This window comes from Dipodomys merriami, unplaced genomic scaffold, assembly GCF_024711535.1.
Source record: "Dipodomys merriami isolate MVZ:Mamm:240054 unplaced genomic scaffold, mDipMer1.0.p SCAF_530, whole genome shotgun sequence".
NCBI lineage: Eukaryota > Metazoa > Chordata > Mammalia > Rodentia > Heteromyidae > Dipodomys > Dipodomys merriami.
Genome location: NW_027206103.1, coordinates 312,257 through 335,645, shown reverse-complemented (window position 1 = coordinate 335,645; position 23,389 = coordinate 312,257). Strand labels below are relative to the sequence as shown.

The 23,389-nt window shown below is 39.0% G+C and overlaps 1 protein-coding gene and 1 long non-coding RNA gene across 11 annotated transcripts in view; one reads left to right on the top strand and one right to left on the bottom strand.

Moving 5' to 3' along the window:
• The window catches only part of LOC138811488 (ecto-NOX disulfide-thiol exchanger 1), a 542,054-nt gene that overhangs the window by 324,891 nt on the left and 193,774 nt on the right, over window positions 1-23,389 (bottom strand). For 8 of the 10 annotated variants that reach the window (XM_069999196.1, XM_069999197.1, XM_069999187.1 and 5 more), the window contains one exon: window positions 9,173-9,279. The exons of 1 other annotated variant lie outside the window; for it this stretch is intronic. The gene's annotated coding sequence lies outside the window, so the exon portion shown is untranslated. The remainder of the gene's footprint in view (window positions 1-9,172; window positions 9,280-23,389) is intronic. One more of the 10 variants, XM_069999188.1, reaches the window with a different exon arrangement.
• On the top strand, window positions 7,412-22,701 carry LOC138811493 (uncharacterized). Its single transcript, XR_011367420.1, has 3 exons — window positions 7,412-7,486; window positions 16,604-16,661; window positions 22,579-22,701. It is a non-coding gene; the product is annotated as an uncharacterized lncRNA (long non-coding RNA).

Genomic DNA, 23,389 nt, shown 5'->3' with positions numbered 1-23,389 from the left:
CCCTAACTAGACAGAAGCAAGGAAGGAAGATACTCATGCAAAATACCCAACAAAAGTTAGGCATTCTCTGTGTTCTGTAAGCAAACATTCCTCAGCTTCCTCATGACTCCTTGGACATCATGTTCTCTACTTTTCTCCCCTTCAGGGCCAGCATTTGGCCTAACACACAGTTGATGTTTAGAAGAGTTTATCCAATTGAATTAAGAAAGAGTGCTGTTATGTTTCCTTGGCAAGATAGTATGCTTATTGCCAAAATAACTATCCAGGTTAATTTTTACACCTATAGAGGCTTGTTAAATATTTTGGATTTGGAACATAGTCATACTAGGAACTAGCTAACTTCCAGACAATGCAACTACCAAGGGAGCAAAAGTAAAGGTTCATCAAGAAAATATCATCTACTGGCAGGTGTTTAATGCAGCTCTCTGCTCTGGGAAGAAGTCAACAATTGAGGTCAGTTGCTGGTCGACACAAGCAATTCACTGAGGCTGAGGAGGCAGTGATAACTTTTGCTTATCTTCACATGGACAAAAATTTGTTGATAAGAGAATAGTTGTTTTGCTCTGAAACCCACCTAGGGAAACCATTTTGCACAGAGGCCAGCACTTCTTTTCTTTGAAACTTCCTTTGTTCTGCTCCTATCTGAATATAAAACTCCATCTCATAACTCTAGATCTTCACCCACAGAAGCTAAATCCTTAGCCTATTAGGTAACTTGGAGTCACCTCTTGAACTGATCTCACTGCCAGCTCTCCTATCTGGACACAATGCCACCGTGTCCTGGGGAAGTGAGCACAATGTTCAATGATACACTTTGCCCAGTCAAGAAAGTTTCAGATATTGTTAAGAAAAAGCATATGTCCAGATAAACTAGACAATGTGTGCGTCAGTGAGCTGACAGTCATCTCTAAAGGACCCAAGGTGGCAGAAGATGCTAGGTTTTCATCAACTGTCTTCTCAGTGATAATGAAAGTACGGTTTGTTTTTTTTAATCCAACCAGCCTTTCCAGCCAATTCAGGATGTCTGCTATTAGACTATCTCATAAAAATAATCATTTTGCCAAGTTCCTGTTTCCTCTCTCACACACATAAATAAGAGGCCCAAGGGTTGGAGGAAATGATAGGGAAGGGAGGGAAGGAATGGACTCCATTTCTTGGACATCATTGGAGCCCTAGGCCACTGTGAGAAGTCATATGGACGCTAGGCTTTCCTTTCTGCCAAGCAGCAGGAACACATGGTTCATAAAGCAAAGTGGAAGGTCACAGATGGCAAAAGGCAAAGAATTTGGGGGCCTGTTGATTTCTTAAAATTACTGCCCATGCTGTGTTGCAGTGTGCATGCTCCCTGGGTAGAAGATTGCTCTTCAGCACAAGAAGGACTCTCCTCCATGCAGTAAAAAGTGGCCGCCCTAGCTGAGCCTGAGAGACTCTAAGAGGGACTGGGATGGGAAGATGTGGCATGGGCACTCTTTCTATAGGTTGACCTTTTCCCTATAATAGCAAAGGGCATCAGAACAGCTTGTTTACATGTGAAATACATAAAATAATGGATCAGCACTCAAACAGGTCCAGAAAGTTCACATGTTCAGTGTTAATTGGCACTCTGAATCATGCCAGACAATTCTGAACTGTTGGAAATAAAGAGATGAAAAAGATTCTGCCCTCACGGAGGGAACAGGTATTCTAGCAGGAAGAGACAAAGTAGACAAGCAAACAATTAATTAACAAAGCTAAAGTAGTATGAAGAAAGTAAACCCATAGCTCCTGGAGAGTGACTGGACAGAGTGTGGGCAGTTTTAGGCAGGTTTAGAGGAAGATTATCAGAAGAATTTCCTTGAGATTACTGGCAAGCCCTGGTTCTAGTAAAGAGCAGCTCAGGCAGCAGGTGCAAATGCCCAGTGGTGCTCACAGTGAATGAGCTCTACCTGTGTGTCTGGAGTTGTTGAACATAGGCCACAGGCTGAAGAACACAGGTAAGGGGCAGCACTATCCCACAGATGGAACTTCTTTGTCATTTTCATTGCAAAGGGAAAGGCACTAGAAGTGACCTAAGTCAAATGTGCTGTGCTACCTCTCTGCATGCTGTAGATCATCACCATGGGTCTAGGCCTCACAGTCCTCTGCAGACTTTCACAGTACAGAGATACTGGACCCACATCCTCATTTCTGGCTTTTCATCATTTCCCACTGAAGACTAAATGTTGAAGTGATAAGGTCTTCCATTTACCACCTCACTTCTGAGGTATCATTGCCATACTTCTCAATGATTTGAACAAAGAGACTAGAAAATAGTACAATGGGAATGAATGGGCACTTGTGCGCTGGATTCCCCATGTCAGGGCCTTCTTTTCAACAGGGAGAATAAGGCAGAACTCAATTTTTCTATCCTCTCTGAGCTGTCAACACTTCCCATTGGACCAATTGTCACTTACTGTTTCCACAATGCGTGCGGCTCACTGTTGGTTAAGCAGGCTCAGCCAACCCTAACATCACAGGCAAGATGAGTCTGGCCCATCTTCTTTCCCAGAACTGGATGACAATGACCTCTGAGAGCCTCAGCCCAGGTCGACAGACAACTGGGCTCTTTAATGATGTCAGAATTTTGTTTCCAGGAAAAAAAAAGATTTACCCAACATAATCAACTTCTTTTGTCAAGTTCTAAAGTCTATGTTTGCTTTGTTTTCCTTCCGTGAAAACACACCAGAGACAAAAACATGGAAATGAAATGGTTTCACACAACCAAATCACTTCCAGAAGAACACATTAACCGACTCTGTACTGCCAGATAAATGACAAGGTAAGTATAAAAGACAAGGAAGCTTTTAAAAAATTCAGTAATAATGTGTGAACATAAAAGATATCTGTGATTTGAAAGGGGGACTGAAAAATCTGAAATTAAACTTCCTAAATAACCACCAGATAAGATGAATAAAGGTGCAATGTGGGTTTGCTTTATTCCTGTAGGTCCCAATAGGAATGTTTTGATTTTGAAAACCTAGCCAAGAACTTTTTTTTTTTTTTTTTACTATTTGAAATGGTGGTTTCTGCTGACAACAGTGCTCAAACATGAACCAACTACAGCTCTTGAAACACATGGACATATCTTCAAAGTCTCACCAAACCTACACCAGAGCCCAAAAGAGCCCATCTTCCTAAGGTAACTCCAGAAACTAGGAGCCTCTGATACTAAAGACACATCACTGTGAACCTCAGAAGTGAGCTGGCTGTGACCTTCCCAGCTATCACATACGGTGAGTGTAGTTCCTAACTTGGTTTTCAGGCTTGAGTTTTCTAGTGCTGGGGTCATCTTTGAAGGACCCTGTCTTTCCCAAGAGAGTGGCTGAGGTACACAAAAAACAACATACACAATTCACAAAAAAATAAACTAAAACAAAATATGGGCTTAGCTGGGCATCAGTGGCTCACGCCTGTAATCCTACTGTAATCCTAGCTACTGAGGAGGCTGAGATCTGAGGATCACAGTTCAAAGCCAGGCTGGGTAGGAAAGTCCCTGAGACTCTTTGTTGGAGAACAAACCACCAGAAAACCAGAAATGATGCTGTGGCTCAAGTGGTAGAGCACTAACCTTGAGCTGAAGAGCTGAGGGACAATGCCCAGGCCCAGAGTTCAAGTCCCATGACCAACAAAAAAAAGGGGGGGGGGGAAGCTTTCTATGCTTGGTTCAAAGTTTCTGTTCTGTTCTCTCCCTCAGCTCTTTCTGTTATTTTTTTAGTCAAGATTTATTTTCTTTTGAATGTAACTGATATAAAATTCCCCTCAGAAATAAGACAGTAGTTTTAATCTGAGCTTCAATTTCTGAACCCATTAGGTGAAGAGTTTCTCTATCAAAGGAAGTATACTTAGGTATACAAAAACTCTGCTAGATTTTTCTTAGTTCTAAGTGTCTGGAGCCTAGAGCCAAGTGACTAAAGTCAAAAGGTAAATTTATGTGTACACTTAAGGGGAAAAGTCTAAGCAATAATGGATAGAGGTATAGGTAGACCTAGATGCTTAATTATGAGACCTTCTTCCATCCTTGAATTCTGTCTTCTACAATGGCCTCATTTTTAAGCAGTTTATCTTTAGATGGAAACAAAATGACTAGAGAGGCTCCAGATTTATAATGTATCATGTAGCACTCAGTGTTTATTATAAAAGAAAACAACAACAAAATTTTAGGGCTGAGTTACCTTAGTCTTACCCTGAGTTTCAGGGATTATCCTGCCCAAGATAGCTTCAAATCACAATTCTCAGATCCCAGTCTCCTGAGTAGCTAGGATTATAGGTGTGAGCCATCAGTGTTTAGCCTCTGACACAGTTTTATGACATATTTTGAGACTCTGTTTATGTATTTTGTCTTATATATAATAAACTTTCTTGACATCTTGACATCTAGAACAATCTTTGGCACAAAACAATGACGATTTACAGAACTGTAGTGTTACTGTTGACAAAGTTCCCTTCCCATTTGTCCATTAGCCCATTGTAATACCAGTTGTGCTGAGTTTATTATGAAATAACACTAAACAATTGGTAGCAAAGCTTCCATGTCTGGTGTTTTCATCTTGTAAATGGAAGTTTGAAAATTTAGTAACTGAGAAATGCATCTTTCCCTAGTTCAGTAAGCCCCAAACTCAGCAAAATATTGTCTCCTATTGTTAAAATATTTTATTAGGAAGTGCTGGACGCTCTTTTCAGCCCCAAATATAGTAAAGTAACCATGATTCATATCTAACTTCATTTATATTTTCAGTTCTTCTTCTGACTTCACAAAAATAGGAGTTTTGCATTCCACTACAATCAAAGATTCTTCATGTAAAAATAGCCTATGGAATGGCAAAGCATGACTTTTGGGGTAGTGCTATTTTAACATTGCTGAAATTCACCATTACTTAAAATATATCAACTACATATAGATTCCAGAGAGTGCTCCTCTGCATTGGTGAATGTATATGCTCTAAAGCCAATAGTCCTAGGTCTCCTCCCAAGTCTCTCATGAAAATAAGGACCATTTCGCTTCTCAGGTTTCAGAACCAACCACATGACCTTGATCTCTAGCAACTAAGGCCTTTGGAGCTTTATTGAGGCCCATATTCCAGTCTGATAGTTTCAGGAGATGACAGTGCCAAGGCTTTAGGGTCAAGGAGAAGGTAAAGTAATAATAGCTATTCCAGGTATGACTGTGTGGCACTTAAGTGGAGCAGCCCAAATGCATCTCCGGGCATCCACTCCCATGGCTCATCAGCAGTAATCTGTGCTTCACACTGGAGAGACATTAGGCTGCCCTGCACTTCCCACGTTATGATGGAGAACCACATGTACTGTTCTTTATGAGAAATTCGGAGGCATTACAGTTTTGTTTGTACATCTTCTCAGCTCATCCCTGATTGTAACTGAGGTTATCCAATTTCTGCTTGAGAGCAGACAGGGGTTACATCACATCTCCAGGTTTCTCAGTGCCTTATTCACCAGAAACATTCAAGAAAGAGTTACTAATTACTACCTTAATTTGTCCATGAGAAAAAAGACTCAAAGAGGCTAAATAATATTCCTGTAATAACATGCTTCAAAAGTACTATTATCAGGTAAGAATGTCGAAAGGGGTGACACTGATCAAACTGCATTATATTCATAAACTACTTTGTTAAATGGCAACTCTACAACTACTTAAAGATTATAAATAATTTTTTAAAAAGTACTGAAATCATTCTTATCCATATATATATATGATATATATCTTAGAATATATATGTATATATACATATATACATATATATATATATATATATATATACACATATATATCCTAAGAGCTTTTTTCAGGGTACCTGTACAGAGCAAAGGAGTGGTAATGTGTATTGTTTAAAAAAAAAAGATGCGAGTTAATCACCTTGGTCCAATGAACATTTAAGGGTACTATGATAGCAATTTAAATCACTAGATTGTGCTATTAAGGCAAGAGCTTCATATCACAAAGTATGCCTCCTAATCATTTAAGATTTAAACCATAACCACCACATTTAGATAGTAAGCTTTTAGTGTAATTGTGCTATATCCTTGTGCTATATCCTTCAAACACTCAAATCCCCAAGGGATTTTTTTTTCTTTAATAAGAAACTTCAGATAATTCTTGAAACACTCCTAAATTTAATTTCACCTGGGTTTTTCTCAAATGATATCAAAATTGCAGATGTTATCTCTTTAAAATATGCTTTCTCAAATCTTCCACCAAGTGTAACACACCTAACATGGAGCAGAGCTGATATTTGTCTACAGTGAAACTTCAAAATGGAGCAATTAAATCCAGTTTGGAGATTATTTACCTTCTAAAAATTGCGTGGCTTATTTGTTCTTTGGGAAGTTGCTGACCTTTCAAAGCCTCGTGGAATTTTTATATACCAAAAACATGTTTGATCTTAAAAGGTACATTTCAATTTAGCCAAATTTGATAGCCATAGGTTTAATAAGCGGCCACAGTATATGATGACTGCATTTGATAACACAAGGACTGCAAAGAAAAAGAAGACTTAGTATGTTAATATGGATTTAAAACTACACTCAATAACCAAATGGCAAAATTGTCCAAGAAGCTGCTCTAAATCCCTGGGGACCCCTTGTTGTTGTCCCTGTCATACTAGTGCTGTGCCCAGTCTCCGTGAGAAAGGGTGGGCACACGTCACTGTGCCTGAGTGCCATTTCAGACAGCATGAGAAGGCTGTTTCTGCTTTAAGCATGTGCAGGAAGCTTAGTACACAGGAAGCTTTTTACACTCACTAATTTCTCCCTATTTACGTCGTTCCTTCATTTTGGAAAGAGCTGTGTTTTGCTCTTAGCTTCTCAGTATTTCAGTGAATTGCTGGGTTGACCCTGTCTCCACCCAGTGGCCTGATACCTGAGCCATCTCCACCCTCTGCAGAAGGGAGCAAGGACCTTTAGCCCTGTCATTCTGAGAGAGTTCTGATCTCTCACCAACCCGCTCCTTGCGGGTTCTGACTTAGAGAAGCAAATGTTTAAAAAGGAAATGTTGAAGAATTCATTGACAGGCTCAGCCTCGCCATGGGAGGTGCCTTCTGATGTCCTGAAAGAAGCCTGCTAGGAAGGCTACATAGGGATTTTTTTTTTTAATTCCTAGAAGCCATAGAAAAGGGTTCACCTCTGAGGTGAACCTTGCATCATTATTTATTAACCCCGGGAGCTTTGGGCTAAAACATGCAGTCCTTTTCTGCATGAAACTTCTCGTTTTCCCTTTCACTTCATTCCTTACCTCTCACCCAGAATTGCAGAAACCACAAAGGTTATGAAGTCATTGCACTCTTCTGGCTATCTGCCTCCCACCCGTTTTTCTTTGCATCTCCGTATCTCAGCTGGCCCCCTTTCATCTCTGTGACTGCTTTTCTTCCTCCCATTCAGTGGGAAATTATGGCTGCCCACAGGGTAGGCACAGGCAAGATCATGACCTCTCCTGAGACTCAACAGTAGATCCAAGGTAAGCTTGACATACAAATCTCTGCCTATGGTTTTCAAAAGAATAAGTAAAAATGGCTAATAAATCCAAGAAGTATGCAACATCCTTTGCCATAAAAGAAATATAAATTAAAACAGCACTGGGATTCCATGTGACTCCAATCAGACCTTCAGTCTTCAAAAAAACAAATGCTGGCAAGGATGGGGGAGGGGGAAGAAACCCTTATATACTGTTGGTAGGAATGTAAATTAGTACAGCCACTGCTGAAATTAGTATGCAGTATCCTCAAGAACTTACAACAGATGTATCTTATGATCCTCCCTGATACCACTCCTGGGGCTTATACTCACTGGAATGTAAATCAAAATAAAATAGAGATTCCTGCTTATGTACATTGCAATATTAAAGCTATGGGATCAGCTAGGTGCTCATCAACCAATGAATATACAACAGAATATTATTCAGCCATAAAGGATATACTGAAATTATGTCATTTGCAGGAAAATGGATGGAAGTGGAACTCATCATATTAAGCAAAATAAGCCAGACTCAGAAACAAACAAAGAAAACACAGATGTTTTCTTTCATGTGGGATCTAGATCTAAAAGCAACAAGAAAAGGACATAAACATGTTAAGAAGTCTATTGTAGGGAAAAACCAGCAGGAGATGGAAGGTGAGAAAAGAGGGAGCACTATGAGTAAAGTACATGTATGTATGTAAAATAGGACTAATGAAACTCATTCATAAAAACTTGTAAGAAAGTTAAAAAGGAGAGTAGGAAGAAGAGTGATGAGAAAGAGTAATAGAACAGGTATGTGATCAAAATGCATTCTTTATATATATATATATATATATATATATATATATAAATTTCACAATGAAATTGCTCCCTTTCTACAATTAATATACACTAATAATTTTAAAATGTTCTGATAATATCATAATTTACAGTATATAAGTGACTCACCCATAGGCTTCTACCAAACCTCACAGCCCTTCATAGGTCTTAATATACCAAAGCAACCTATGCTCTCAGTTATCTGCTGAATGAAGAATAAACAAATTAAACTTTAGCCAATCAAACATATGTGAAGGCTCCTTTCCCTTCAGAGTTCAAACACACCTTTGGGAGATCATAGATACTTTGTTATAATTAGTTGAGTAATATAATTTTGTCTTAATTTAACCAGCCATAATAAGAATGGGAGTTTGTACTAATACCAAGGAAGAGAAGGTAATTTTGGAGCCTGAGTTATTTTGTAAGGGGAGAGAAAGTAAAGTGGGTAGAAAAGGAAGTTGAGGGGTCCTGGAACAAAGTAGGATATGGGACAGTCTGAGGAATCTAAAGATAGCATGAGTACTTAAACATGGCAGTGGGGCAGGAAGTTATAGATGTAACATCTATGTGCTAAGTTAGTGAAACTTGCAATGCGTAGTCTGAAGGCCATCAGTCATTTTCCATCAGACACAGAGAGAGAGAGAGAGAGAGAGAGACAGACAGACAGACAGACAGACAGACAGAGAGAGAGAGAGAGAGAGAGAGAGAGAGAGAGAGAGAGAGAGAGAGAGAGAGAGAGAGAGAGAGAGAGAGAGAGAGAGAACCAAAGATATACAGAAGATAGACTAGGCTTGATACTTGGCTGCCCTGATGACAAGAATGGAAAAGCAAAACCAAGTTTGTATTTCATTGGTCTCAAAGTACTCACCACTTCTTCAAAACTGACTCACTTAAATATGACTACTTTCTCTTTTTCTGATGTCATCTGTATGGACCAGTGTTTCTCTGGATTCTATCTTTATGATTTGTTAGCTCCTGAAGATAACAGAAAGTAGAGGGGTGAAGTAAGAACAAGACAATGAATATACCATATAGTAATGCTCACTTAATGCAGACATAATACTCAAGTACTGCTGGTTTGTGATCAGTTTTGTTTCACTTTCCAGGTCTAAAATATTGTGAAAAAGCAAAAAATTCAATAATGCCTCTTGGGGAAAAGATGAATGATTACACATGGGTCCTGGGAATGAGATACATCTGGTTATTTCCAAAGAAATTCCACAATCTCCTTCTGACAATCCGAAGAGATTTTTTTTCAACCATCTCAAATTGTACATAGATACAAAAGGCATAAGATTTTGCCTTTTGAATAAGAAGGACCATGGGTGATACTAGTGAGCAACATTACTAATTTTACATTACAGTCTAGACTGTAATACTATTTCTGCCTACATTTATCCTGAAAATATTTTTTCACAGCTGTTAGATAATTGCAAATGATCTTTTTAAGAGTTTCTTCTTTAAAATTCTCAGCTCTTGAGTACTATGCAATTTATAAAATAATTGAACATTCATGATCACTTTGGATTTTTATGTTTTTGTATCTTTAGTTTCAAAATTCAAAATGAGAAAATTGGTACTCAAAGGACATGGGGCTAGAACAGGGACATGCCAGGGGCACAAGTGACAAAGGCAGGAGGCAGACTAGGTTTTTAGACTCTCCGCCTGATAGGCTTTCTGGTATACTAGAAATGTTTGTTTTATCTTCAGACCAAAAACAATCACTGTTTCTTAACACATTTTTAAAATAGAAAGTAATTTCATATACAACAAAGTAATCCTTGCATTCTAATCAATGTTTATCTATCCAAGAGCTCTAGTGTTAAATGATACCATGGGATGGAGGCATAATAGATCAATCACTTTCTAGGCAAGTGTGAGGCCCTCAATTCAAATCCTAATACTGCTTCTCCTTCCCCTCCCCCCAAAAAAGAATTATTGCTAGGGGCAGTGGCTCACAACCTGTAATTCCACCTATACAGGAATATAAAAATCTGAGGTAAAAATCATGGGTCCCTCTTATATTTAAAATATAAATAAATAAAGCTAAAAAGGGTAGAGATGTAGTTAAAGTGGTAGAGCAATTGAATAGCAAGTATGAAACCCAAAGTTCAATCTCCAATATCATTCCCACCAAAAAACAAAACAAATGAACAAATAAAAAATAATAATACCATTGATATATTGAGACATTGAACTCTCAAAACAAAAAGAAAATTTGAAACTGCAACAACTCATACCCAGTAATAGTCCAAAGATTTCAAAGTTAAAGGAGGACTGGAAATATAGCTGAGTAGTAGAATGCTTACTTAGCATGCATAAAGAACTGGGTTTGATTCCTCAGTAATACATATTTTTAAAGTAATTTTAAAAAGTTAAAGGAGGTTGATCTAAAAGTATATAACTAAAACATCACCCTGGCTGAATCCTAATAATCATTGATAAGGCAGCAACCATGAAAAGAAGTGTGTCTTTGGATGTTTGTAGTCTTACCCTTTGTCTTTTGCCTTACACCCACCTCTTCAGTAATGTGCCATACTTCTTGAGATTATGTAAAGTATTCCGCCCTGACATGTTGACTCCACTAATTAGTCTATAAATACTTGACTTTTACCCACTGCTTTGGTGAGATAATTACTGAAGAAAGGCCAAAGCATTTATGGTCAATCAGATGGGGAGAGAGGGAATATGGTCTTTTAGCCAAGTAAAATGTAAAACATTATGTGGCGAGGCAGAAGCTATTAGCAGGATCAATATCTCTTCTAGTACCTTAATAAATCATTACATCAAAGCTTCGACACTGGACAGAGAGAACTTCAGCTGACCTCCATGCAAGGAAAATAAAATGCAATTGCAAGTAGAATTCCATTTAAATCACAAAGACCTAACTGATGTACAAAGGAGATGACAAGCTACAAAACAAGACTCCAAATTCTGAGTGTATAGAGGAGTTTTGAATCATTAGGGAAGAAAGAAAAGCAGAAAGACAAAGAGCACTGCTCCTCTCTGGGCCGCACATTTATAATTTGCAACTAGTAAATATGTATGAATCTGCTCCGCTGCAGTTCTAGATGACATACTGCTTTCCAGAGATAGCACAGAGCAGAGAAATCAAAGTAGAAGATGGTTCAGCAGTTACAACCAACCTCCTTCCCCATTTACCAGCTCTCAATCTTCCCCAAGCCCCCCCTCCCCACCACACTACCACTTCAATTATCCTCTTCTGGGTACCATTTCCTAAAATGAAAAGCATTTGATAAAAATGGATGCTCAATATATAGCAAAAAGCATCCTGTGGTAAGTGCTCTCTGCCTCACGAGATGTAAATAATATTAATTTTTTTCGGAACATTTAATCATTCTCATTCTATTTGAAGTTCCCTGGAAAATAATGAAGCAATTAAAAGAAGCAACTAGGCATAGGGGTCTAGTTTTCTGTAAAGCTATTTTTCAAATATGTAGCAAAAAAAACTAAAGAAATATTTTGTACAGGCTGATGTCATAAAACAGTAGGTTTTCCCTTGAACTTTGTATTACCTTCATTATCAAAGAGTATCAAATAGTAATTCTGTTTGACTCTTCTACAACTTGTACTTTCCTAATTATGTTTAGTTTTGTACAAAGTATTTTTCTTATGAATTCATATTACTAAATAATGGACCTCTCACCCTCATGGTAAGTTAACAGCTGAGAGTTGAGCTGCCACATCTTACCATTTTGTTTAGAAATGTCACAGCTGGGAAATGAGCAACAACAGAAAGCAAAGTTCCTCCAACATCTTGAAACATCCATTCATGATTGACTCTTTCTTTTACTGAAAAAAATATTTTCAGATACTTAAATAGTGTCCTTAAGCTTGATGATAATTGAATCGAAACAAGTCCACAAAAGAGTGTGAAAAATCTAAGCGTATACATCTTGAAACTCTAAGCACATGCCATCTAAATATTAAATAACATTGAATGATTTAAATTATAATACACGATAAAGGTTGATAGTCACAAATACCATATGTAATTATGTGGCAAACAAAGGATTGATAAGATTTACAAAAGCTATTTCTATTGTCAGGGATCATCAAGGGAGGAAGAGGAAGAGTAGGGAAAGAAATGGGACAATGAGAGGAGGAGAGGGAAATGTAGAGGAGAGGAGACAAGAGAGGAGGAAAAGAAAACAGAAATAGTTAGGTGATATTTTAGTAGATAGAAGGGGGAAAGACACACAGTCCAATGAGCAGAAAAAGCTCAAAGCAGCTGTGAAAGTGCACAGTCCAGTGTGAAGCAATGGTAGTTGACAGTACAGATCAGGATACATTCTGCCCAAACAGCCAGGAGAAACGGTGGCTGAGCTGCAGGTGTGCTAGCTGAAAACGTGCTTATCTCAGAAGGGAGAAATAGGGAGAGTCAGGAGGGTGCACAACCCATCTCAAGTCCAGATATACATAGGGGGTTGAAATAACAAAAGGCCAAGTGCAAGTTTCCCTTGCCATCAAAAGCTGGTGGAGTGGGGACTTCTATAAAACATCAACCCTTTTAGGGAGGGAGCACTAGATGGTTGTTTTAATGGAAATGAGGTGACAGGAGCAAGAGTGAGTTTGGGGGGCAGGACTTCCTGCCTGGGAAGAATAAGGGCAGCAGAGAGGAGAAGTGGGGCTCTGATCTCCTTCTTATTGGACTCTGTTCTTTGTCCGGCTGGAGCAGGAGCCTCACTCAGGAATAACACTTGTCTTATCTCTCATGTCCCTGGCATGGTGGCCCTCCAAAGGCTTAGAGTCAAATCTGCCAGGTTCCAGTGACTTAAAGAAGTTGGGCTGGGGCTGGGAAGGTGGCTTAGTGGTAGAGTACTTGCCTTGCATGCATGAGGCTGTGGGTTCGATTCCTCAGCACCACATAAGCAAAAAAAAAGAAGCCGGAAATGGCTCAAGTGGTAGAGCGTGAGCCTTGTGCTGAAGAGCTGAGGGACAGTGCCCAGGCTCAGAGTTCAGGCCCCATGACTGGACCCCCCCAAAACAAACAAACAAACAAGAAGTTGGGCTGAAAGCAGAGATTTCTTTCATGGCAGGATTATTGGCCAGTTAGGAGGTTAATACCACTGGGACTACACTGTGTATCAGAATTAATATTCTACCCTTCCACATCATGTCCTGCTTCAGGAGTCTGATACAAATCAAGGTCCAGTACCCCACTACAAAATAAAATCACTAGAGGAGCTGGAGGTGATTGGAGATGAGCCTACTATGAGAGCTATGCCACAAGTGAAATTGCTTAGAGGACAGTTCCTGTGGTGTGCTCTGGGAGCCAGGAAAGCAACTCCATGTTGAGTTGTCCAGAAGGCAACACCTACTGTCGTGGGCATCTCTGGGGAGAACAGGAAATGTCTTTGTTAGCTGGCAGCTGTCTTTCCTTGGTACCTTTGTGACTGTGGTTAGTTTTTGGCAGAGAGAGGCTGTTAGCTATTGTGTTGGTGATGGCTGGGAGAATTTTGCAGTCTCTAGTCTGAACTATTCCTCTGAGTGCCCTTGTTCAAGCAGCAGCTAATTTGAAAACAATTAGCCGGCTGCTCACTTTCTTGAGGCATAGCAGGGCTGGACAGGCTATCAGGCAGGGCCAAGGAAAGCCAGAATACTAGAGCATCAGATCTGGATTTGTACTGGTATCAGAAAATGCCAGCTCTTCTACCCCTGATCACAGCGAATTAGTTGCTTATTTGCTCTATTGGTTCTAGCAGACTTGCATTCATTTATTTCTGCTTCTGTGACAGGGAGACATTTCTAACCTTTCAACACTAAATAAATTGGACAATCCATTGTTTTTCTTTCACTCTTCCCACTCTTTCAGGTAAAGGGCAGAACAGACCATTATAACAAATTGAAATGGGAAACCAACAAAATAGATAAGGGGATTAGAGAGTAGTATACTTTTATGAAGAAGCTATTGGGTTTGTTTCTCAAGATGGCAACTTGTTTTACCAGTTAGCCAATACAGACTGAGATTCCTTTCTAATAAAGGACACATTTCTGCAGCTTGCATTCTCTCCTGCAAGCTCTTCCCTTTTAAAGGAAGGAAACAACTTGAGAACACCTCCATTTTCTTCACATTGCTTATCCTTCCTTGCTCTTCTCTGCAAACCATTTGGCTTCCATAACCAAAAGAATGGGCCACAAACAGTATAAAAATGTTACTAGCGACTTGTTCAGCATATTGCACTACCCTTTCAGCAAAACCTAGCACTATCAGACCTGCTACAAGTCTCTTCAGAATCCGAATGGGAATGGGCCACAACATGGTCACAAGGAACTTACTCAGGAAGCCATACTTTCACCTGCTGATCTGCACACATACTCCAGTGATAGAGATCACAAAAACAATCCTTCTAAGCCACTCTTATTTAGTGTATTTATCTGCCCCCCACCTCCTTTTTTCCTTTTTCTCTGTACTAGTGCTAGGGTTTGACCTGTGGGCCAGGGAACTGTACCTAAGTTTTACCACTCTAGACTGATGCTCTACACTAGTGGTGCCACATCTCCAATTCCATCTTTATGCTGGTTAATTGGAGATAAGACTCTCACAAACTTTCTGGCCTGTGCTGGCTTGAACCATAATCTTCAGATCTCAGCCTCCTGAGTTAAGATTACAAGGATGAGTCACTAGCACCTGGCTTCCTCCCCTCCCCCATTCTTAAGGTTTGATGTTCTTTACAGAGAGCACAGTATTCTGTGCTCAACTTTAACTAAGGACATGGAAGAAAATATGCAAATCAAAGGGTCATGAAATAAACTGATGGGCTACAAACTGTAGCATATACCCTCAATGGTTCTCAAACAGTTTAGGCAATTTCTGGAAAAAGACTTAAATATGTTTCTAATGTCTTTGAGGTGTATCTAAATTATCCCGAATCATAATTATCCAAAGCTCTGAGACAAGCAGGAGAATTAGAACTGAAGTGACACTGTAGATGGTTTCAAGTTAGTTGCCAGTGGTTACATAGAGAAAAAGGCCAGACAGAGCAGTTCAAGAAGTTGAGTTGGCAGAGAAGAGCTGAGCAGAATGTATGGTGGCATATATAAGAAGAAGAAGACACACTTCTGGGGGCTGGGAAGGTGGCTCAATGGTAGAGTGCTTGCCCTGCATGCATGAGGCCCTGGGTTTGATTCCTCAGTACCACATAAGCAGAAAATCTGGAAGTGGTGTTGTGGCTCAAGTGGTAGAGTGCCAGCCTTGAGCTGAAGAGCTGAGGGACAGCACCTAGGCCCAGAGTTCAGGCCCCACCGCCAGAGGAAAAAAAAGACATACTTCTGATTGATTACCGAATGCCAGGAGCACAGATCACAATGAAAAGTAACAAATTTGACAATTTACTTAAGTTACTTTTTAGAAATAATAAAACAAAATCCCCCTTAAATGAAATGCTTTAATTACATCCTAGGGATTTTCTTAAAAGCTAATAAATGATTAAGCCAGGCATGATAGTACACACCTATAATCCCAGCACTTAGGAGGCAGCAGCAGGAGGATCACAGTTTGAGGCCAGCTTTTATTGCATAGAAAGACTCTCCCTAACCATATATTCAAAAAAGTATCATATGATTAAACTAAAAGTTTCAATGAGTTCAAAACACTAGGTGAGAAATACCAGTTTTCCTTCCCTTCAGTTCCACTTTCTAAAAGTATATACAGTTTCATGTACAATCTTGGCATATATAAACAGATCTGTGCCTATTTACACATGAGCATATTGGCTGGTATATCCTTAAACTACATGGAAGCAATTATTATTTCATACAAATGTGCTCATTCTATATGAATATTCTTGTGGCACTGTTCTATAGGATTGGCATAGATTCATTTGTTCAATTTAATTGGCTGTTATAATTTGAATAGAATACATACCCCTGCCCCAGGCTTATGTATTGGGAGTTGTATTGCCAGCCCTTAATGGACCTTTAGCAAGTACTTGGATCTTGAGGACTCAGACCTAATGTACGGATGAATCCATTCAAGAATACCAGGTTTGATGGCATTATTGGGGTGTGGCAAAAAGTAGGAGAACTGGGTCTCATTGGAGCAAGTAAGTCATGACAGATGAGCCCTGGAAAGATGTATCTTGTACCCTGCCCCTCCTCCTTTCTGGCTGCTATTAGGTGATAAACTGTGGTTTCCCACACCCTTCCACTGTGATGTTCTGCCTCATCACAGTTCTGCCATGATGAGGCCAAGTGACTATGGAAAAAAAAAAAACCAAAAACCTCTGAAAATATAAGGAGAAACAAGTACTTCCTTCCTTTAACTTGTTTCTTTCAGGTATCCATCACAGTGATGCCAGATCAATATAGTGGCTACAGGATATGCTACTGAACAGGTAGGCTTCTTATTGTGTACTTTTTAATTACTTCCAAGTTTGGGCTATTACAAAAATTATTCCATATATTCTCATGTATTTTCACACACAGAAAATGACTCTTATACACATTCCTTTCACCCAGTCACATTTGACTAGATAGCACTACACTACTCTGGATAGCTCTAGCTGTACAGTAATTTTAACAACAATTGAAAAATATTTTCTTGTCTTAATTTTGTTTCCATCATTAAGAAGGCTATGCATTTTAGTTATTTCATTTTTCTTTGAACAGTCCATTCATCTTCTTGGCTTACTTTCTTCCATTAGGTTGTTACTTTTTATAGAGTAATACTTTTCTCACTTTTCCATTTGTCAACTAGCTTTGGCTTATTTAGGAATGGGGCAGAGTTCTCAAAGAAAGGGCATCATAAACAATGAGCCAGGGTTTGTGATACAGATTGCCTGGTGCCAGTATGATGTGCTCTGATCCGGTGCTCCACTTGTCTTAGGAAACAAGGTCATCTAGACTAATTATTATAAATATCACCAAGTTTCATGCCATCACAGAGGCCTGCTATAAAGTGGTGTCCTTTTACGGGCAGTCTCTAGTCTAATTCTCAGCAAGGGTCTGAATCAAGAGTGCTTGCTTCATATATCTAGAAGACACTCAAAAGTCAGTAGACAACATTTTTGCTACCCAACTCTTTGTTTCGCTGCTCCCTATTGACAATTTTAGTAAATATGAGAGTTAGAAGAAAGTGTATAATCGGAGGTCAGAGCTAGAGATAAATTATTTCATTGACAGAAAGAATTTAGCCAGTTTCTAGGATTATTTTGTTTCTTCACAATGATTACAAGGGACCTTATATTTCAGGGTTTTGTGTGCAACACCTTGTCATAATCACCAAGTAGGATTTATTCTGCAAAGCACTGCCCATATTTCCCACTTGTTTGCAAAGAACCCCAACGACCCAGCACAGACAAAGACTCTTGCCTGCTCTGGTGCAGAGGAAAATGTGGTATGGTGGGATATGTGGGGATATGTCCCAGTACTGGTGCAAGGTGCATATGCTGACTCTCCAGTTGGGTAACTAATACGTACAATCAGATCAACTCTTCCTAGAGTCTCAGTGTTCTCATCCCTAGCCTGCAGACAGGCACAGCACTAAAATAAGCAATATCACAGAACAGCAGCATTCACAGAGAGAAAGAGGTCATATAGGAAGTAGCACCTGGTATGTGCATGATAAGTTTTGAATAAATGTGCTCATTGGGTATAATGTTTACTAGAGACAGCAATATAAATTAATAGTGTGATGAATAAATGCCCAGAAGCGGAACTGTTGGGTCATATTGTAGCTCTATGTTTAGTTCTTTGAGGAACCTCTATACTGCCTTCCAGAGTGGTTGAACCACCATACATTGCCACCAACCTTGTAATAGAGTTTCCTTTTGTCTGTATCCTTGCCAGCATTAGTTGTTGTTTGTTTTCTTGATAATGTTCATTCTAACTGGGGTTAGGTGGAACTCAGTGCTGTTTTGATTTGCATTTCCTTTATGGCTAGAGATGCTTAGCATTTCTTCATGTGTCTATTAGTCATTTTTACTTCTTCTGAGAAGTCTCTCTCTAAGTCATTAGCCCATTTATTAATTGGGTTGTTGTTTCTTTGAGGGTTTAATTGTTGAGGATTCAATTTTTTTGAGTTCTAAGTATATTCTGGATATTAAGCCCTTGGCTAATGTATAGCTAGTACAAGTCTTCTCCCATTCTGTGATCTTTCCATTTAGCTCGTTAGCTATGTCCTTTGCCATAAAGAAACTTTTAAGTTTGAAGTGGGGAAAACAAATGAAGTAGAACAGTGGGTGAGGGGCAGAGAATGCAGTGAGGAATTCATTGTATAAACTACAAAATTCATCAAAGTAAGGGAAGGGGTAGGTTGAAGGGGAGTGAGAAAGATGAAGGTGGTGACACTGATCAAGATGCACTGTAGCCGGGCACTGGTGGCTCACGCCTGTAATCCTAGCCACTCAGGAGGCTGAGATCAGAGGATCGCGGTTCAAAGCCAGCCCGGGCAGGAGAGACCGTGAGACTCCTATCTCCAATAAAACTACCAGAAAACCGGAAGTGGCGCTGTAGCTCAAGTGGTAGAGCGCTCGCCTTGAGCTGAAGAGCTGAGGGACAGTGCCCAGGCCAAGAGTTCAAGCCCCACGACTGACCAAAAAAAAAAAAAAAAAGATGCACTGTAGTCACAATCTGCTTTGTTAGATGGCACCTTCATTGTACAACTACAGAATAATAATTTTTAAAAAAACATTTTAGTCTGGCAGAATTTGGCAGTGATAAAAAAAAGGAGTGTGATAAAGTCCAGTAGGCCTTATAACAGACCAGTAAATACTATAAGACACAGAGCCCCAAAAGAGCAGTCAAGAAATACAGGGAAGAGTGGTCAGAATCTTAGTGAGAGGCTTAGAATAAGCAAGAAGAAATGTTGTATGACTTCCAAAGGTGGGAAATTGCTCAACGAAAACACTGTGGCCTCAGGGATCCAGAGTCAGCTGGTCTGAATGCCTTTGGCTAGGAGTGAATTACTTGAAATGTGTGGCTTGCCAGAGTTAACCTCTCAAAACCTCCCCAGTGCCTTCTGTTTATTTAAATAAGACAATGTTTACTTGTTCTTTGCTCTCAATTAGTAAACTGAATCAGTTCTTATCAAAGAAGTAGATCTAAACTCTAAGAAAGAAAAGTTGTACTGTAAAAGTTTGTCTCTGAGGGACATATTAGACAGATAAAACTTAGTCCTGCAGAAACACCTGAAAGATGGGAAGACAGGACAAAATCAAGGTACCTACCTACATGTTCAAGTTCATTGCGCTACCCTAGTTCACAACAGCCTAGTTATGGAAACAGCCCAGATGCCCTACAATGGATGAATGGATCAAGAAAGTATTATATGTGCATCTATACACATACATATGCATATATACATACATATATGTGTGTATAAACATAAACATAAAATGAAATTTTATTCAGCAAGGAAGAATAAAATTTGTCATTTTTAGGGAAGTGGATAGATCTAAAAAAAATCATACACAGGGTACATGTGGGCACTCATATGTAGATCTTAGATCCAAAATATAACTTCTCATGTAAATACAGACATATGCACATTAATGACCAAAGCTACTAAGGTACAGTATATACAAGAGTGAAACTTCATTCAATAAAGTAATTATCAGGAAGCTAAAACATGGAGAGAGAGCAGATAAACAGAAAAGGGAACCAGGAACCATGACAAATATACGCATAAAACTCAATGTATGTATGTGAGACAGGAAATGGGAAATTTGGCATGACTGATGAGGAAAGGGGTTGGTGGAAGGGGCAGGAGAATAATGGAAGGGGTGACTCTGACAAGATGTGCTGTACATATAAATGGACATAATTGTAACTCCCTTGTACATCCATTTGTAGCTATATACATATGTATACCCATACATACATTTACACATACATTAAAAAAAAACATGCTGGCGCTGGGAAGGTGGTTCCGCGGTAGAGTGCTTGCCTTGCATGCCTGAGGCCCTGGGTTCGATTCCTCAGCACCACATAAGCAAAAAGAAAAAAGCCGGAAGTGGCGCTGTGGCTCAAGTGGTAGAGTGCTAGCCTTGAGCTGAAGAGCTGAGGGACAGCGCCCAGGCTCAGAGTTCAGGCCCCACAACCGGACCAAAAAAAAACAAAAACAAAAACATGCTACACAGGATGGAGATTTTCACAGGCTTGTGGTCCCTGTAGTCCCTGGATCACATGTGCTGAGAAGGCAGAGTCCCAGTTCTGTTACCAGTCCTATTCATTTCATCTTTGCAAGTGTCATGAACCACCACCACCCTGTCCTCTCTTGACAGAGGAACACAATGACCAAAGAGCAGCAAGGTCTCCACACTCACAGGCCTGAGTTTCCTATGAGGAGGAAACAGCATACACAATAGACTAAGCAAGTAAGAGGAATTACACCAGCAAATGCAAAGTGCTAGGAAGAAGGCAGAAGTGGGTACTATCACTATGACAAGTGGAAGTCTACTCAGGAAGTGACATCTAGATGGGAATTCAGTGATGAGAAAGAAGGTAAAGGGCAGAACATCTCTAGGGCAGAGAGAAGGCAAGAGTCTGGTATGTTCATGGCACATAAGAGAGGCCTGAAAGCTGGGTTGGAGTGAGAATTCAGAGAAAACATATTGTGGGCAAAAAACAATTCTGAATTGCAATGCTGTACACAAAACACACAGTTTCCCATCCTTCTGTGGGCTTCTGTTAGTAACTCCCCAGTTCATGGACAAAGTGCATGAGCCTCAGAAAATTCTTCTCTCTCAGAAATCCAGGAAGCTACCTTGGAATTCCAGAGCTAAATGGGAAGAAGTGATAGGTACTTTAAGCTCTGCCAGAGACATTCTTCGGCAACTGCGGTTGGAAATTTCCATCCATTTTCAGCAGGACTTTAGTATGACTAGGTGATTTAAGAAAAATATTCTGCCTTTCATTTCCCTATTTGATCTTGAACTCCCAAATTGGCACCTTAGCCAAATCACTTAGAAATGGCAGAAAATCCAAGGGTCAACATTTGTAAACCAGGGCCAGGTGATCTAGGGTATCTAGCAATAACCTTTTAAGATTTGTTTACCACAGACAAACAAATGTAAATGTCCCTTAGAATCATTCTGAAAAATAAAACAAAATCACTGACGGAAAGAAAATGATTCTTACATATTACCAAGAGATTTTTAATAGGATTATTCTGTTTCATTTGTAGGACTTGTTTTATCCTTACAATGGCAAAGTAACTTGTGATTGATAATAATTAAGAATAGAAAATTTCAGAAATGCACGTTTTTGCTACTAATTTATGCTTTCACATAAATTTATGTCAAGTTGCTCTGGAGATGTTATTGTTTGTATTTTTTCTTGTTACTTGTTCACATGAATTAATGTTCTGGTTGGCATTTGACATTAGATTTTTTTTCTTAAAATAATAAGACTAAATTTTCTCTATAGGATCATATTGCTTTATTTAAAAGGATAATTATGGAGTAATTATAAGAGGTAAAATTTAATTGACTACAAAATCTAGGTATTTTGAAGATTTTAAGTATAGTGATTTTAAGGTAAACCACAAAAGTATAGACCAATGAATTCTATACTTGGTAATCACATGAATTCTATGGATGTATGTCTGTCATTTCTGGGTCTAGAGTATACAAATTGCCATTCTCAATGTCAACAGCATGCTTGTCTTGCCCTTGAATGTGATGTTAAAAAAAAGTGCTGATGGGGGTGGCTCATGTCTATAATCCTAGCTACTCAGGAGGCAGACATTGAGAGAAAGCAGTTCCAGGCTAATCTGGGCAAAAAGTGTGTGAAACTCCCATTCAAACCAATAGTTGATTGCAATGTCATGTCCTCATCCCAGCTTCACAGAAGGCTGAGGTTCAAGGTTATCTTATCTCAAGTATAACCAGAGCAAAAAAAGGACTGGAGGCATTGCTCACCTAGGAGAGTTACCTGCCTAGCAAGCACAAAGCTCTGAGTTCAAACTCCAATACTTAAAAAAAAAATCTGTACCTATAGCAATAAGAAAATAAGGCATTTTTTCCAAAAGAAGAAGAGCCATGCCTAGAAGCTAGGGACCTTGAATTAGCATCAGTTAAGAAGAGAATTATTATAAGATGTTGTTTCTACTCTCTTAAGACAAAGCATATATTACAGAATGAATGTTGACTATTCCCCTAAAGATTCATTTGCCTTGGTGTCCCAGCTGGTACTATTGGAAGATGGTAGAACCTTTAAGGTGTTGGAGATTGTTAGATTAGATCATAGGTGTTCTACTAAAGAGGGGTGTCTCAGGACCCATTTTTATTCACTTTTCTTCCCTCTCCAAAGGTTTTCTCTGCCACGAACTCTGATGGTGAATATGTTGCTTCCCCATGATTCCAAAACAAAGGACTCAATCAATCATGGACTGGAACTTCTAAAACCCTGAGTCAAATAAATCTTTTCTCTTTATACATTCATCAAATGTATTTTATTACAGTGATGGAAAATTAGTAATATACTGTAGATCTTTAAAAAGTTTAATAATGTATTAGGCTTCACTTTTATTCTAAATATCATGGGTTTAAATGTTCAGAGATGTAAAAATGCTTTGTACGCTATAATCTACTATAAAATGTCAGGGATTTGTTATTATTATTTGGGGGTTGGTTTAGTCTATCAATTATTATATCTAAAGTCTTACTTATTATGTTTTTCACAGTAATTAGGCCCAGACCATTTAGAATAAGAATGAACAGGACAATGTGCCCTTCCAGAAAAGAAACATGGAACAATGGAAAATGTTGTTCCATCCAAGAAATCAATTTGTTTATTCACAATTTGAATAAAGTGACTCCATGCCAATTTCTGATTGGTCTCTCCAAGAACTTTTTTTAACTTGCTCAAACAGATGGAGGGGGAAAAAACACCTAACAGGCCTGGAAACTTAGACTAAAACCATGTAACCAAGTGCTTATTGGGAATGTTCCAAAACACACTCATAATGTGCATAGCTAGCAAAACTATGTATTTTCCCAAATATTCACTTTTTTAATATAAAAATGCAAATTTGGAAACCCATCCTGCTTTTCTCTCTAACAAATACTTTACCTCTTAAAAATAAAACACTAATTATATATGTGTGTGTATGTATCACATG